Source organism: Aquarana catesbeiana, linkage group LG05 (genome assembly GCF_042186555.1).
Source record: "Aquarana catesbeiana isolate 2022-GZ linkage group LG05, ASM4218655v1, whole genome shotgun sequence".
In the NCBI taxonomy this organism is placed as follows: Eukaryota; Metazoa; Chordata; class Amphibia; order Anura; family Ranidae; genus Aquarana; species Aquarana catesbeiana.
The window spans coordinates 642,857,183-642,872,461 of NC_133328.1; the positions used below are offsets into that span (position 1 = coordinate 642,857,183).

At 47.8% G+C, this 15,279-nt stretch overlaps 1 protein-coding gene across 1 annotated transcript in view; it reads left to right on the plus strand.

The window, feature by feature from the left end:
- The first annotated feature begins 11,670 nt into the window (after nt 1-11,670).
- The window catches only part of LOC141145617 (NACHT, LRR and PYD domains-containing protein 1a-like), a 361,842-nt gene continuing 358,233 nt past the window's right edge, over nt 11,671-15,279 (plus strand). Inside the window, exon 1 of the mRNA XM_073632446.1 lies at nt 11,671-11,826. The gene's annotated coding sequence lies outside the window, so the exon portion shown is untranslated. The remainder of the gene's footprint in view (nt 11,827-15,279) is intronic.

Consider the following 15,279-nt stretch of genomic DNA (forward strand, 5'->3'; position numbering starts at 1 on the left):
GGGAACAGTTTGGGGACGGCCCCTTCCTGTTCCAACATGACTGCTCACCAGTGCACAAAGCAAGGTCCATAAAGACATGGATGAGCGAGTTTGGGGTGGAGGAACATGACTGGCCTGCACAGAGTCCTGACCTCAACTCAATTGAGCGCCTTCCTGTTCCAACATGACTGCTCACCAGAGCCCAAAGCAAGTGTGAAATGAATAGAAGAAGAGAGGCCTGAACCCTCCACTTCCGTTTGGTAAGTTGGAACCTGTCGGCATGCGGCTAGTCACACAGCGGTGTAGGATCAGATCTACAGACCCTCGAGCTGCCTTTGTGTTTTGCTGCATCCAAAATTGTACATATGTAAGTGCACTTATTTTTAAACAAATAAAAAAAGCAATATTACACTGTACAGTGGAACTTCAGATTGCGAGTAACGCGTTTAGCGATATGATCGCTGTGTTTCTAAAAATCCTAACTCAGTTTGCGAGTGTTGTCTCACAATAGAAGCAGGATTCAGGCCAAAAGCGGTGTGCAGTACCTCTTTTGGCCTGAGGTGGGGGCGCCGGAGCCGAACAGCACGGATCGTCGGCGTTCGGAAATGCACGGAAAGGCCCGAGGACAGTTCGGCTGACCTCGGCAAACCTTGGAAATGCTCGTGAATGGAGTCTTTCCGAGGTCAGCCGAAGTGTCCCTCGGGCCTTTTTGGCCGTTTCCATGGCTCTCCGGCGCCCCCCCCGCCTCTGGCCACATGCGGTATTGCTTCCCATTGAAGTCAATGCAGAACAAATTATTTACGTTTCCATTGACTTCAATGGGAAAACTCGCTTTGATATGCAAGTACTTTGGATTACTCCTGGAACGGATTATGCTCGTAATCCAAGGTTCCTCTGTACCTGCATTCTGTGGCTCTTTGTGGTGAAGCCGATTCCACAGAGTCTTGTGATGGGAGATGAACATAGTGGAGTATTATGTGATATTGGAGGAAGTTTCTTCTGCATAATACTGAATGGATGATTATAAATCACATAAGGAGGAGATAAATAGATGTGGATTCAGATGGAGAATCGAGGAGTTTCTTACATTACATGCTTTGTGGTCACTTGTTGGCCGAGGAAATCTGGTGAGTGCATTTTACAGTCCCTTCGGGGGAAGCACTAGTGTTTTTTAGAGTCTTGGAGCACAGATTATTTCAGGAGCATATACTGAAGAATTGTTTATATTGGCACTTATGGACACACACACACACATATATAATCTTAAAGGGGGCTTCCAGATTCCAATAAGACCCCCGACAACCACCAGGCAGGGTTGTCGGAAGGAGGCCCTTGTCCTCATCAACGTCGTTTTTTTGCAAAAAAAAAGATTCTGCCGGTGTTTTTTTTTTAAATTCAGCTTTCAGTGGGGAAGCCCGCTGACAGCTGATGACTCATCGGTTGTTAGGGACACGGCAGCCGGCTTCCCGGCCCACTCCTTAGCAACCAGATTTATACAGTGTGTTTTAGAGTGATTTTAAAGTGGTTGTAAACCCAAAAATAAAAAAAATAAAACACCCTGCAAGACAAAGGCATTATGAGCTAGTATGCATAGTATACTAGCTCATTATGTATTACTTACCTCAGATCGAAGCCCCCGCAGCGGTCCTTGTCTCCCCCTCCAGCCGCCGACATGTCGCCCGGGGCTTACTTTGGGGTATCACCGCTCCTGCGCTGTGATTGGCCGGAGCCGCCGGTAACGTGCAGGTTTGGGAGATATCCAGGGTAGCTACAGATAAACCTTAATATATAATCTTACCTGTAGCATAAAGTGAGTTGTAAAAGTTTACAACCACTTTAACCACTTCAATACCAGGCATTTTCACCTACTTCTTGTCCAGGCCAATCTTCAGTTTTCAGCGCTGTCGCACTTTGAATGACAATTGCGCGGTCATACAACACTGCACCCAAATAAAATTTTTATCATTTTTTCCCCATAAATAGAGATTTCTTTTGGTGGTATTTGATCACCTCTGCGGTTTTTATTTTTTGCGCTATAAACAAAAGAAGAGCGACAAGTTTAAAAAAAAACACAATTTTTTTTACTTTTTTGCTATAATATAACAATTTAAAAAAAAAATGTCCTCTGTTTAGGCCGATATGTATTCTTCTACATATTATTGGTAAAAAAATTTGTAATAAGCGTTTATTGCAAAAGTTATAGCGTCTACAAAATAGGGGATAGTCTTATGGCATTTTTATTTTTTTTTCACTAGAAATGGCGGCGATCTTCGATTTTTATTGTGACTGTGACATTGCGGTGGACACATCGGACAATTTTGACACCATTTTGGGACCATTGGCATTTATACGGCGATCCGTGCTAAAAAAATGCATTGATTACTGTGTAAATGTCACTGGCAGGGAAGGGGTTAACACTAGGAGGGCGATCAAAGGGTTAACTATGTGTCCTAGGGAGTGATTCTAACTGTGGGGGGAGGGGACTCACAAGTGGAGGAGACCAATCGGTGTTCCTCTGTACTGGGAACACACCATCGGTCTTCTCTCCTCTGACAGGACGTGGATCTGTGTGTTTTATATACACAGATCCACGGTCCTGCTTGGTTAACGGGCAACTGATAACTTCAATGTAAACCAATCACAGAGCTCAGTTACATTGTAAGGCTCCATGCACACTGGGCTTAAAGGGGTTGTAAACCCTCCGTTTTTATTTTTAAATGTCATACTTGCCTCCACTATGCAGTTTGTTTTGCACAGAGTGGCCACGATCCTCCTCTTCTGGGGTCCCCCGGCAGCGCTGGTGGCTCCTCCCCGTATCGGGTGTCCACCTCGGAGAATCGCTCTCCCTGTTGGACCCACAGATAGCGGGACTTGGACCTGTCCCCCCCCCCCGGTGCCCACGTCTTTGGATTTGATTGACAGCAGCGGGAGCCAATGGCTGCGCTGCTATCAATCAAGAGCCGGGACCCCATGGAGAGAGGGAGAGCGCGAGAATGAAGGGGCTCAGGTAAATAAAACGGGGGGGGGGCGATGACTGACAGAAGTTTTTTCACCTTAATGCATAGGATGCATTAAAGTGGAGTTCCACCCTAAAGTGGAACTTCCGCTCATCAGATTCCTCCCCCCCACCGGTGTCACAATTGGCACCTTTCAGGGGGGAGGGGGGTGCAGATACCTGTATAATACAGGTATCTGCACCAACTTCCGGGAATAGCCGCAGCTAGCCACAAAACCCCCGCCCACCCCCGTTGTCTTGTGGGAAATACACAGTTCCCACAATACAACGGGGACCAGTGTAGAAGCGCAGCGCGACTCGCGCATGCGCAGTAGGGAACCGGGCAGTGAAGCCGCAACGCTTCACTTCCTGATTCCCTCAGTGAAAATGGCGGCGGCAGCAACCGAGGACGGGTCGGTCTTCGGTGCCGACATCGCTGGACCCCGGGACAGGTAAGTGTCCTTATTTTAAAAGTCAGCAGCTGCAGTATTTGCAGCTGCTGACATCTAAAAAAAATTTTTTCGCGAAACTCCGCTTTAAGGTGAAAAAACACGAGGGTTTAAACCCCTTTAAAAGGGTTATAAAGGTTTGTGGTTTTAAAAAACGAAACAAAAAACAAACACGTCATACTTACCTCCTCTGTGCAGTTTTTTTTTTTGCACAAAGTGGCCCCGATCCTCCTCTTCTGGGGTCCCTCAGAGGCGCTCCTGGCTCCTCCTCTTCTGGAGTGCCCCGTTGGAGAAGCGCTCTCCTTCAGGGCACTCGTGTCCTGCTGCTGCGTCTATTGACACAGACATAGGGACTCGGCCCCGCCCCCGGGTCATTGGATTTGATTGACAGCAGCTTGAGCCAATGGCTGCACTGCTATCAATCTAGTTAACCAGGACTTGAGACACCGGCTGGAGCTGGTGTCCTTGTCCCCGGCCCGAGAAAGAGAGGGTTCAGGTAAGTAAAACGGGGGCTCTGGGGGGGGCTGCTGCACTGCAAGAACTTTTTCCTCTCAACGCAAAGAATGCATTAAGGTGAAAACACCCACAAAGGTTTACAACCCCTTTACAACAAACTTCAGTCCCCTTGGCAGAAAAAATTTGTAGACCATCATTTGGAACAATGTAATAGTTCTCTGTCATTTATATAAAATGAAGTTACCAGTTGCCGACATCCTTTTTCACTTCTGTTTCTGTCAAGTGACTTGATATTGACATTCTCAAAAAAATATATAAAAAAAATTTGAAAAAAAATAAAAAATTTTTACTTACCAGAAACCCTTGTTGCTAGGCAGTCTTCCTAATCTGCCTCTTCCTATTTTGCGGCGCTTCCTCCTCTTTGGCGAGCGGCCCCGTTGTCTTCTGGGACATGTGTGTGTCCCAGAAAACAACAGGGCCACTCACAAAGCGCCACGCGACTCGCGCATGCGCAGTAGGAAAAAGGCAGTGAAGCCGCAGGGCTCCACTGCTGTTTCCCTTCATTAAGATGGCGGCGCCAGCACCCGATCCGATGGACGGATCGGCCTCGGGGGGCCGACATCGCTGGCTCCCTGGACAGGTAAGTGTCCTTATTTAAATTCAGCAGCTACGGCTGGAACACCGAGGACCGAGCCTCTTTCTGAGATTTGGTGTTTACAAGTTAAAATCTTTTTTTTTTTTTTTTGCTAGAAAATTACTTAGAACCTCCAGACATATATTGTTTTTTTTTTTCTAAAACCCTAGACAATAAAATGGCGGTCGTTGCAATACTTTCTGTCACACCGTATTTGCGCAGCGTTCTTACAAGCGCACTTTTTTTTGGAAAAAATACACTTTTTTTAATAAAAAAAAATAAGACAACAGTAAAGTTAGCCCAATTTTTTTATATTGTTAAAGATGATGTTACGTTAAGCAAATTGATACCCAACATGTCACTCTTCAAAATTGCGCCCGCTCATGGAATGGCGACAAACTTTTACCCTTAAAAATCTCCATAGGAGATGTTTAAAAAAAATTCTACAGGTTGCATGTTTTGAGTTACAGAGAAGGTCTAGGGCTAGAATTATTGCTCTACCGATCGCGGCGATACCTCACATGTGTGGTTTGAACACCGTTTTCATATGCGGGGCGCTACTCATGTATGCGTTCGCTTCTGCACGCGAGCTCGACGGGGCGCTTTAAACCCCCCTCCTGCCCAGACCAACTTTCAGCGCTCTCACTCTTTGAATGACAATTGCGCGGTCATACAACACTGTACCCAAATGAAATTTTTATCATTTTTTTCCCACAAATAGAGCTTTCTTTTGGTGGTATTTGATCACCTCTGCGGTTTTTATTTTTTGTTAAAAAAATTTTAAAAAGATCGAATTTGGAAAAAAAAATACAAAACTGTTTTATATTTTGTTATAAAATTTTGCAAATGGGTAATTTTTCTCCTTCATTGATGTACACTGATGGGTGGCACTGGTAAGTGGCAGTGATGGGCACTGATAGGTGACAGTGATGGGCACTGATCAGCACTGGTAGGTGACACTGATAGGCAGCACTGCTAGGTGGCACTGATGAGGTACTGATTGGCACCACTGGTGGGCATTGATAGGTGGCACTGTTTTGCAGTGGTGTTTGCTGTGGGCACTGGCAGGGGGCACTGATGAGGAGGATGTGCCTCTTCCACTCGGGACTGATGTCTCTTACACAACAGCCGGTGATCGGCTTTTTTTTCTTCTCATGCTGTCAGCGTGAGGAGAAAAAAAAATGATTACCGAGCTTTTGTTTACATCACGTGATCAGCTGTCATTGGCTGACAGCTGATCACGTGGTAAGTGGCCGGGACCGGCCCCTTAGGCCCCTTTCACACGAGGCGGACTCCGTTTCTACGGAGCCCGCCTCGGTCCGCCGGCTCAGCGGGAGATCTGTCCGTTGATCTCCGCTGAGCCGGCGGATGACAGGTCCCTCTCTGCTCACTGAGCGGGGAGGGGCTTGTCTGGCGCCGCTGCCGCTTATGGAGGGATCGGACGAAAATGGACAGCATGTCCATTTTCGCCAGGTCTCATCCGATCCGATCCGCCAGCGACGGACCTGGATGTAGAGCCATCCGTCTGCTTTTAGCGGATCGGACCGGGTCGGATGTCAGCGGACATTTCTCCGCTGACATCTGACGCTCTATAGACTAACATGGAGCGCCCGTTCAGGTCCGCCGTCAAAACTGACAGGCAGACCTGAACGCTCCGATCGTGTGAAAGGGTTCCTACTCGGATCTGTGATCACCCGAGTCTGAGTGACTCGGTGATCACAGTGCGCGCTGGGAGCGTGCAAAGGGGATTACGTCATATGACGGCCTCCCGGCAATTCAGGTCCACGCTGTAGCCGTCAATCGGCCATAGCGTGGACGCCAAGTGGTTAAAACATTTTTATTTTTTTTTACTTTTTTTATTTTTATACTGTTCTTTAAAAAAAATTAAAAAATGTCCCTTGTAATAGAAATAAAGCATGACAGGACCTCCTAAATATGAGATCTGGGGGGTCAAAGAGATCTCAGATTTCATATATACAGTAAATAGCAATAAAAAATATAATAAAAAAAAAAAAAAGTCCCATTAAGAGCTATGGGCGGAAGTGACACGTTTTGATGTCGCTTCCGCCCTGCAATGGTATGGAGACGGGTGGGGACCATCTTCCCCTCACTCATCTCCATGTCAAGCAGGAAGAAGGATCCGATCGTCTCCGCCTCTGCCTGGTGGCTCCGGTAAGCGGCGGAGGGCACTGGAGTGCGATGGGAGGAGGGGGGGGGGGGGCGCTACCGATAAAAGTGACATCAGGGTCCCCAGAGAGCCCCCCTCTTACATCAGGGTCCTCACTCTCTCATACTAGTCACTGGAAGTTCAACATGGCACCTCATGGCAAAGAACTCTCTGAGGATCTGAAAAAAAGAATTGTTACTCTACATGAAGATGGCCTAGGCTATAAGAAGATTGCCAAGATCCACTTACATCAGGGTCCCCAGAAAGCCCCCCCTTACATCAGGATCCCCAGAGAGCCTCCCCTTACATCGGGGTCCCCAGAGAGCCCCCCCTTACATCGGGGTCCCCAGAGAGCCCCCCCTTACATTGGTGTCCCCAGAGAGCCCCCCCTTACATCGGGGTCCCCAGAGAGCCCCCCCTTACATCGGGGTCCCCAGAGAGCCCCCCTTACATCGGGGTCCCCAGAGAGCCCCTCCTTACATCGGGGTCCCCAGAGAGCCTCCCCTTACATCGGGGTCCCCAGAGAGCCCCTCCTTACATCGGGGTCCCCAGAGAGCCCCTCCTTACATCAGGGTCACCAGAAAGCCCCCTTACATCAGGGTCCCCAGAGAGCCTCCTCTTACATCAGGGTCCCCAGAGAGCCCCTCCTTACATCGGGGTCCCCAGAGAGCCCCTTCTTACATCGGGGTCCCCAGAGAGCCCCCCCCCTTACATCAGGGTCCCCAGAGAGCCTCCCCTTACATCAGGGTCCCCAGAGAGCCCCCCCTTACATCAGGGTCCCCAGAGAGCCTCCCCTTACATCAGGGTCCCCAGAGAGCCCCCCCCCGTTACATCAGGGTCCCAAGAGAGCCCCTCCTTACATCGGGGTCCCCAGAGAGCCCCTCCTTACAACAGGGTCCCTAGAGAGCCCTCCCTGGGCCTTGCAGTTCTTTTTCCGAGTGTGTACAGTGGAGAGGGGAGGGGCCTCTGATCCGGACAGGTATCAGCAACAATGTAGAAGCAGAGCGACTCACTGAAAGTGAAACTGATACCTGTCCGGATCAGAGGCCCCTCCCCTCTCCACTGTATACACTCAGGAGAAGAACTGCAAGCCAGGGTTGTTGCTAGGTCTACAAAAGATCTTGGGCTAGAGCCCATAGCAGAAAAGTAAAGAAAGTCATACACTTGGGCAGGCATACACATGTATATAATATACGTGTGTGTGTATAATATATATCTATATATAATATTTATATCTATCGTTACATACCTGAGTGCGGATCCCCCCACTTGCACCAGGGTCCGCAGAGATCCCCCACTTGCACCAGGGTCCGCAGAGATCCCCCACTTGCACCAGGGTCCGCAGAGATCCCCCACTTACATCAGGGTCCGCAGAGATCCCCCACTTACATCAGGGTCCGCAGAGATCCCCCTTACATCAGGGTCCCCAGAGAGCCTCTCCTTACATCAGGGTCCCCAGAGAGCCTCTCCTTACATCAGGGTCCACAGAGAGCCTCTCCTTACAGAAGTGTCCCCAGAGAGCCCCCCACTTACATCACGGTCCCCAGAGAGCCCCCCTTACATCAGGGTCCCCAGAGAGCCTCACCCCTTACATCAGGGTCCACAGAGAGCCTCCTCTTAGATAAGGGTCCCCAGAGAGTCCCCTCACTTACATCACGGTCCACAGAGAGCCTCCCCTTACATCAGGGTCCCCAGAGCCCCCCCCCGTTACATCAGGGTCCCCAGAGAGCCCCCCCCCCGTTACATCAGGGTCCCAAGAGAGCCCCTCCTTACATCGGGGTCCCCAGAGAGCCCCTCCTTACATCGGGGTCCCCAGAGAGCCCCTCCTTACAACCGGGTCCCTAGAGAGCCCTCCCTGGGCCTTGCAGTTCTTTTTCCGAGTGTGTACAGTGGAGAGGGGAGGGGCCTCTAACCCGGGCAGGTATCAGCAACAATGTAGAAACAGAGAGACTCACTGAAAGTGAAACTGATACCTGTCCGGATCAGAGGCCCCTCCCCTCTCCACTGTATACACTCAGGAGAAGAACTGCAAGCCAGGGTTGTTGCTAGGTCTACAAAAGATCTTGGGCTAGAGCCCATAGCAGAAAAGTAAAGAAAGTCATACACTTGGGCAGGCATACACATGTATATAATATACGTGTGTGTAATATATATATCTATATATAATATTTATATCTATCGTTACATATCTGAGTGCGGATCCCCCCACTTGCACCAGGGTCCGCAGAGATCCCCCACTTGCACCAGGGTCCGCAGAGATCCCCCACTTGCACCAGGGTCCGCAGAGATCCCCCACTTGCACCAGGGTCCGCAGAGATCCCCCACTTGCACCAGGGTCCGCAGAGATCCCCCACTTGCACCAGGGTCCGCAGAGATCCCCCACTTGCACCAGGGTCCGCAGAGATCCCCCACTTGCACCAGGGTCCGCAGAGATCCCCCACTTGCACCAGGGTCCGCAGAGATCCCCCACTTGCACCAGGGTCCGCAGAGATCCCCCACTTGCACCAGGGTCCGCAGAGATCCCCCACTTGCACCAGGGTCCGCAGAGATCCCCCACTTGCACCAGGGTCCGCAGAGATCCCCCACTTACATCAGGGTCCGCAGAGATCACCCACTTACATCAGGGTCCGCAGAGATCCCCCACTTACATCAGGGTCCGCAGAGATCCCCCACTTACATCAGGGTCCGCAGAGATCCCCCACTTACATCAGGGTCCGCAGAGATCCCCCTTACATCAGGGTCCCCAGAGAGCCCCCCCTTACATCAGGGTCCCCAGAGAGCCTCTCCTTACATCAGGGTCCACAGAGAGCCCCTCCTTACATAAGTGTCCCCAGAGAGCCCCCCACTTACATCAGGGTCCCCAGAGAGCCCCTCCTTACATCGGGGTCCCCAGAGAGCCCCTCCTTACATCGGGGTCCCCAGAGAGCCCCCCTTACATCGGGGTCCCCAGAGAGCCCCTCCTTACATCGGGGTCCCCAGAGAGCCCCTCCTTACATCGGGGTCCCCAGAGAGCCCCTCCTTACATCAGGGTCCCCAGAGAGCCCCTCCTTACCTCAGGGTCACCAGAGAGCCTCCTCTTAAATCAGGGTCCCCAGAGAGCCCCCCAACTTACATCAGGGTCCCCAGAGAGCCTCCCCCCCTTACATCAGGGTCCCCAGAGAGCCCCCCCTTACATCAGGGTCCCCAGAGAGCCCCCCCTGGGCCTTGCAGTTCTTTTCCCGAGTGTGTACAGTGGAGAGGGGAGGGGCCTCTGATCCGGACAGGTATCAGCAACAATGTAGAAAAAGAGCGACTCACTGAAAGTGAAACTGATACCTGTCCGGATCAGAGGCCCCTCCCCTCTCCACTGTATACACTCAGGAGAAGAACTACAAGCCCCAGAGAGATCTCTCCTGCCTGTGGACCACAGAGCTTGCAATCACCGCCTCCCACCTTCCCCTACTGCATTCTAAATGGCCATCCAGAGGTGCAGGGGGAGATGCCGGTGTTGTGACAAGAAATGCCCCCTGTCGAATAATGCCCGCCCTGTACTGTGCAGGAGCGGAGCCGCCGAAAGTGTCTGAACATCGTAATTTAAGATCAGCTGATTCCAGCGCCTGTGCACAAAAAATGACATCGTGCCACACGCTCCCGATGCTCGTGCAACTCTGTGCAGTACAGGGCGGGCATTATTCGACGGTGGGTGTAGTGACACATATGGCGACCCATTACATTCGGCTACCCACTGGACTGCGCATGCGCAACGCCGCCATTTGCGTTCCAACATTGTGGCGATCTGCGCTTGCGCAGAATTTTTTTAGGCACACCCCTGAGTCCAGGTTCAAGCCCCACCATGCAAATGGACATAGATTCAGAATATAATTATGCCGAGCGAAGCGCCCTGTGGAGTGGTGTCTTACAACAGTATTAGAACGCATATGGCGACGTCGCGCATGTGCAGTCCAGCGGATAGCCAAATGTGATGGGTCGCCATATGTGACACTACAGGGGCTTTTCTCGTCAGAACACCTAGTCTTGCCCCCCCCCCACACAGCGGCAGAACGACAGGTCCTATGTAGCTTCAAATATGGTGACCCATTACATTTGGCTACCCGCTGGACTGCGCATGCGCGACAACGCCATATGCGTTCTAATACTGTGGCAATCTGTGCTTGCTCAGAATTTTGTGGCCACACCCCTGAGTCCAGGTTCAAGCCCCACCATCCAAGTGGACACAGAGTTACATTATAATTATGCCGAGCGAAGCGTGGCCGTGCCTGAAGCGTGGCGAGCGGCCCTGTGGCAAACTGGTGTCTTACAACAGTGTTGGAACGCATATGGCGGCGTCGCGCATGCGCAGGCCCTGTCGTTCTGCCGCTGTGCGTGTGTGTGGGGGGCAAGACCAGGTGTTCTGACGAGAAATGACCCTGTAGCGTCCAGATGTGATGGATCGCCATATGTGACGCTACACCTAGTCTCCAGTGCGACTGCAGCGACCCCTTTAGTTCCGCGTCAGATTAGGCGACCCGTCAGAATGTGTAACGGAAGTGACGTTCTGTCGCCACCATCTTGCTGCACCCCGCACTCCTCCATAGTAAGGAATACACTGAGAAGGGGAAAAGCGGACATCTTGTTACACCCACTGGAGTTTTGCATTCTACACTTATTTTTAACAGTAAAGTGAGTTTCTATAATGAAATACAGGACAAAGAACTCCGTCTGACTGGTTAGATGTTGAATTTTAAAAGCAGCGAACTTCTGTCAGATTAGCAAACCTGTGAGATGAGCAGGGATGCCGCTGCTTTTAAAAATCAACATCTAACCAGTGAGACGGAGTTCCAAGTCCTGTATTTCACGATATAAACTCACTTTACTTTTAAAAATAATTGTAAAATGCAAAACTTCGGTGGGTGTAGTAAGATGTCCGCTTTCCCCCTTCTCAGTGTTTTCCTTACTATGGAGGAGTGCGGGGTGTAGCAAGATGACGGGGACAGAACGTCACTTCCGTTTCGAAATCTGACGGGTCGCCAAATCTGACGAAACACCGCCATCAACGTTTTTCCTTTTGAAACATCCACAGGGAAGTGTCATTTGGAATCCGCCCAAAATATCTTTCTGTGTTCAGAGCTGTCAGAGCTTCTCTTCATACGTCATTCTGAGGGGGAAGGTAAGGAAAATATCACCCTGTATTATAGAATTACATGAGGCTGGATGGATTCATCACATACATAATAATAGAGATCTGTATGGTATAAGATCCTGGAATCACTCGGGTTACATTTACTGAAGTCAAGCCATCAGACAGTTGCAAATCAGTGGTCTTGCTATCATAGTGACATTTTTCCAATACTTCTAAATGGGTAAAAAAAAAAATCCTCCCATTGGACCAATACGTTTACAATGCAGATGTGTCATACACACCCCCCTCTATGATATCTTATAATACGGTAAAATTTTACTGTGGAAATTTAAAGATACAGAGCCCCAAATATCAACCCATTGGCTACATAGTGACATTTTTCCAATACTTCTAAATGGGTAAAAAAAAAAATTCTCCCATTGGACCAATACGTTTACAATGCAGATGTGTCATACACACCCATCTCTATGATATCTTATAATACGGTAAGATTTTACTGTGGAGATTTAAAGATACAGAGCCCCAAATACCAAGCCATTGGTTACATAGTGACATTTTTCCAATACTTCTAAATGGGTTCAAAAAATATTTGGGGCTCTGTATCTTTGAATTTTCACAGTAAAATCTTACCGTATTATAAAATATCATAGAGGGGGGTGTGTATGACACATCTGCATTGTAAACGTATTGGTCCAATGGGAAATTTCTTTTTTTACCCATTTTGAAGTATTGGAAAAATGTCAGTTTGTAGCCAATGGGTTGATATTTGGGGCTCTGTATCTTTAAATTTCCACAGTAAAATGTTACCGTATTATAAGATATCATAGAGATGGGTGTGTATGACACATCTGCATTGTAAACGTATTGGTCCAATGGGAGAATTTTTTTTTTTACCCATTTAGAAGTATTGGAAAAATGTCACTATGTAGCCAATGGGTTGATATTTGGGGCTCTGTATCTTTAAATTTCCACAGTAAAATCTTACCGTATTGTAAATGTTAGAGAGGGTGATGTAACATATAATATAATGATTATACAGAGCTGCCACACATCCATTATGCTATATTTAGATTTTGTGTGTTTAAAATCCAACCAAAAAATACTCGTCTGATAGCAAGACCACTGATTTGCAACTGTCTGATGGCTTGACTTCAGTGTTACATTTGGGGGTAACAATGATAAACTGAAAACTTTCATTGTGTGAAGTTGTTTTTCTGATCTGGTGTCTCCTATGATGGGGGTTGTTGTGGTGGAAATGGATCTGCTTTGTAGTTTCTTTACTTCTCATCTACAAAGAGCTGAGACTGAAGTCGGGGATAACCAACACAAGCTCACCCTTCTTCACAACTTCTGCCCCGCACCATTTGGCTGCCCAAAGACCAGTGCACTTTTCTGCGATTCGGCACGGCGTCGCTATAACTGACAATTGTGCGGTCGTGCGACATTGCTCCCAAACAAAATTGATGTCCTTTTTTCCCCAACAAATAGAGCTTTCTTTTGGTATTTGATCACCTCTGCGGTTTTTATTTTTTTGCGCTGTAAACAAAAAATGACAATTTTGAAAAAAAAACGCATTATTTTTTACTTTTTTGCCATATTTTTTCATCAGTTTAGGCCGATATGTATTCTTCTACATATTTTTGGTGAAAAAAAAAAAAAAATAGCAATAAGCATTTATTGATTGGTTTGCGCAAAAGTTATAGCGTCTACAAAATAGGGGATAGTTTTATGGCATTTATGGCGGCGTTTTTTTTTTTTCTTATCGTGACTGCAACATTATGGCGGACACATCGGACAATTTTTTGGCGTGATTTTGGGACCATTCACATCTATACAGCGATCAGTGCAATTAACCCTCTCATGACTAAGCCTATTTTTGAAATTTGGTGTTTACAAGTTAAAATCCGTATTTTTTGCTAGAAAATTACTTAGAACCCCCAAACATATTATATATATATATATATATATATATATATATATATATATATATATATATATATATATATATATATATATATATGTATATATATATGTATATATATAATTTTTTTTTTTTTTTTTTTTTAATTTAGCAGAGAATCTAGAAAATAAAATGGAGATTGTTGCAATATTTTATATCACACGGTATTTGTGCAGCGGTGTTTTAAACGCAAATTTTTGGGAAAAGGGACACTTTCATGAATTTAAAAAAAAACAAACAGTAAAGTTATCCCGATTTTTTTATATAATGTGAAAGATGATGTTACACCGAGTAAATAGATACCAAACATGTCACACTTTATAATTGCACGCATTCGTGGAATAGCGACAAACTACGGTACCTAAGAATTTCCGTAGGCGACGCTTTAAATTTTTTTTACGGATACCAGGTTAGAGTTACAAAGGAGGTCTAGCGCTAGAATTATTACTCTCACTCTGACGATCGCGGCGATACCTCACATGTGTGATTTGATCACAGTTTACATATGCGGGCGCGACTTACATATGCGTTTTCTTTGCTGCGCGAGCTCGCAGGGACGGGGGCGCTTTAAAAAAAAATATTTTTTTTTCTTATTTATTTTTATATTTATAAATTGTGTTAAAAAAAAAAAATTTGCTGACTTTTATTGCTGTCACAAGGAATGTAAACATCCCTTGTGACAGTGATAGGTGGTGACAGGTTCTCTTTATGCACTTCAAAGTATTCAGATCGCCGTATTTGTCGATTCTGAATACTGTGTATTTTTTTAAAACCGGCACCATTGGCAGCCGAGTAAACGAGAAGTGACGTCATGACATTGCTTCCGCGTTTACAATTAGAAGGCTGGAACCAAGCCACTCACAGCTTCGTTCCAGCCCGCCCCCAGCCGCCGGAGGTGTCCGATTGGTCATCGGGCCTCCCGATGGAACGGGAGGCCCGGTAAGAGCGGCGGGAGGGGGGGGGAAGTCCCCTCCCGCTGCTCCAGTATAACAGCCGAGCGGCTTTTGCCTGCATCAGTTGTTATACCAGGAAAGCCGATCGCCCGCTCTAAAAAACGGTACCGGGATGATGCCTACAGCTGCGGGCATCATCCCCGTATAACCCCGGAAAGCTGAGTACGCACATCTGCATACGCTCGGTGGGAAGGGGTTAAAAATGCATTGATTACTGTGTAAATGTGACTGGCAGTGAAGGGGTTAACCACTGGGTGGCGGTGTAGGGGTTAAGTGTGTCCTAGGGAGTGATTCTTACTCTGAGGGGGGGGGGGGAGCTGTGTGTGACACAACACTGCTAGGGGTGCACCAAATGGGTTTTTTGGTGCCGAAAACCGATACCGAAAATGACCGATACCGAAACTTATTTTTAAAAAAATATTTTTATACAGGAGATGGTAAGCGACTGGGGACATGGTACAGGAGATGATCAGAGACTGCAGACATAGTACAGGAGATGATCAGAGACTGCAGACATAATACAGGAGATGGTCAGAGACTGCAGACAGTACAGGAGATGATCAGAGA